Here is a 2,808-nt window from a genome sequence, read left to right as displayed (position 1 = left end):
GGAGCGCCGCCACACTCCCAAGCGGCGCACTCTCCAGTGCGCCACCGGGCCAGCCCGACCCTCAATTTCCATGTCCTCTGTTTTAAAGTGGATGTGGCTGAGATGGAGCTGGGTGGACATATGAGGATGCTACTTTATCACCTTGCAACACACGAGGATGAAAGAGTCTCTCTGTGAATGAAAAGTCACCTCTCAGCCACCCTGAGTCTGACCTCTTGTTACAGTGTCCTGAGGTATAAAAACATCCCAGGCACCAAAGAAACAGACAATACTGGTGTCTCTTTAATCAAGGCTGCAAAAATCCTCTCCCCATCCACCTCATTAAGTGATGTACTTCCAATACAATTTTCCTTTTAATGTTTAATAATTACTTATCAAACTTCATATTATATGTATGATGCCTTTATCATTTATATACCACTAGGAATTGTTATAATCACACCATCCTAAAGGGAATTTTGAAACTTACAGCCTTAAGTTCTGGCCATAAGAAAAATTTAAAAAGTTAATGTGTGTATATATATTTGTTGCAGTTTACATAGTAGATAAGGTGATGAATAAAAAATTTAAATGATAAAAACATTCCGGTAGGATGAAATTCTGCTGGAAGTGGAATGAAAACATCCGTTNACACCATCCTAAAGGGAATTTTGAAACTTACAGCCTTAAGTTCTGGCCATAAGAAAAATTTAAAAAGTTAATGTGTGTATATATATTTGTTGCAGTTTACATAGTAGATAAGGTGATGAATAAAAAATTTAAATGATAAAAACATTCCGGTAGGAATGAAAACATCCGTCGAAGCTGTAAAGAACACATGTAAATTTTTTGACTGTGAAAGAGAAACTTGTTTATATTTTTAAGCATAATATGGTGGTTTTGCATTTTTATAGTATTTAGTCCCATCGGGTACATTTAAAAGAGACATAATGTAGTGAAGATCAGTATGTACGATACACCCCGAACTATTTAAATTTATGCCTAAAAAAGCCATTTTAGATGTCAATTTAACAATGTGTAAAGCATATAAATTAAAAAAGAATTCTTTCAGGGGGTAGGGTGTCAACAATAAATTTGAAGCCCCTGCTGTAGGCCACGGTGCTCTGGGGTGGTGGCAGACGTCGGGAGGGGGGAGCCCAGGGACTGGTATTTTCTCTGGAGACATCTTCCTCTGGCTTGCTAGGCTGGGGTTGGGTGTGGCTTCCCGTTGCTACCAGAAGGCAAGCACCCGAGGGCAGGGATTTTGTTTGTTTGGGTCATTGCTGTCTCCCCAGCATCAACCAGCATGCCCAGCACCTAGTCAGCCTTCCACAAACATCACTGCACTTGTCAGTGGCCGACACTCACCGAGCTCTCCCTTTGCGCTGGGCACCTGAGAAGGGCTGCCACGCGTTCCCAGGTAATTCTCGCCACCGCTCGGCAGCAGGTCCAATTAGTGTCCCCACTTCAGAGATGGGGAAACCAAGGCACGGAGTGTATACATAACCTGCTCAAGGTCACCAATCAAGGAAGTAGCAGACTGGGACCCAGGCATCCTGACAAGAGCCCTTAACTGTAACACCTCTGTCCCCACGGTCCCTGAGGTAGGGCCTGCGTCTTTGGGTTCTGAAACTCCAGAGCAAGCACTTTGGCGCACTCCACGAACGAGATCCCCTTCACAGCCATCTTAAGCAGCTCTCTGCCACCTGATCTCTCCTCCTGAGTGGCTTTTCTTCTCTCTTCTCTGTTTAATATTTAAGTTCCACACATCCTGGGACATCCCGGAGACCCGTGCTACTGACCTACTTACCTATTCAACCGTCTTTTCTCACAGTCACAGGCAGCAGTGGCAAGCGCAGGGGGTCTCCGGGAAGAAGTAAGAGGGTGTAGAGAGTGGGGACGGCCGCACGTCAGTCTCCTGGTGACAAGCAGCGAACACTTACAAAAAGAGGTCAGACTCTTCTGCCAAGAGACGGCGACAGCATAACATTTATTCTAAGTGGCTTTCCAAGAAAACAGCTCCCGTTCCTCTGGCTCTCTAAAAGGGCCTCCGAAGCTCTAGCGATGTCAGAGGACATTGTTTCTCCTTTGTTCATAAAAGGGACGCGGCAATCAAGGGCGGACTGTTACCTTGGTAGTGAGGGTAACAGCTGGGGACGAGCCACCTACACGCACGCCGCCTCTCTCAGCCGTCTCTCAGCCAGACCCCCAGGGCGCAGCGTGGAGGGCAGGCAGAGGGCAGCACGCAGCGCCGGGCCAGCTGCCCCTGAACCCTTTCTCTAAGGCGCCAGGCACACACCTAGTGTCCTGTGTGCCCTGCCCAGGGCCAGGTGCTCTTGGTGGCCCCGGGGGCACAGCCCACTGCTCCCAGTTTCCGAGGCCTGGACTCAGGGCCTGGGTCCCTCATCTCTTCTCCATACCCACTGTGGGGTGAGACTGAGAGGTGTCCCCTTTCCCCCTGTTTCTCTGTCATCAGCTCGAAGGTGTCCGAGGCAGGAAGACTCCAGCGCCATCTGCCTCAGGCCTCAGGGCGGGGAGAAGGGTGGGGATGGCGGGGTGCACAGGCCGGCTTCCCCAGGACGGAGAAGTCTGTCCCCGGCGCCCAACACCTGTGACCCTGGCGCACTCACCCCCTGCCTTCCTGCATGTTCTCACCGCCCATTTCGCGGACACTGAGTCGCAAAGAACCAAACGACTTGTTCAAAGCACCTCCGGCCACTACTTGGGAGCGGAAGAAAGCACTGGTCCCTGCCTCCTCACCTTGGCCTCTGACCCTTCCTCCCGAGACCCCCGATCCGCGCCCCGGGCTCCCGACCCCTTCCCTCTGCG

This window comes from Galeopterus variegatus, unplaced genomic scaffold, assembly GCF_000696425.1.
Source record: "Galeopterus variegatus unplaced genomic scaffold, G_variegatus-3.0.2 Scaffold4198, whole genome shotgun sequence".
NCBI lineage: Eukaryota > Metazoa > Chordata > Mammalia > Dermoptera > Cynocephalidae > Galeopterus > Galeopterus variegatus.
Note: the sequence above shows the minus strand (reverse complement) of the source record.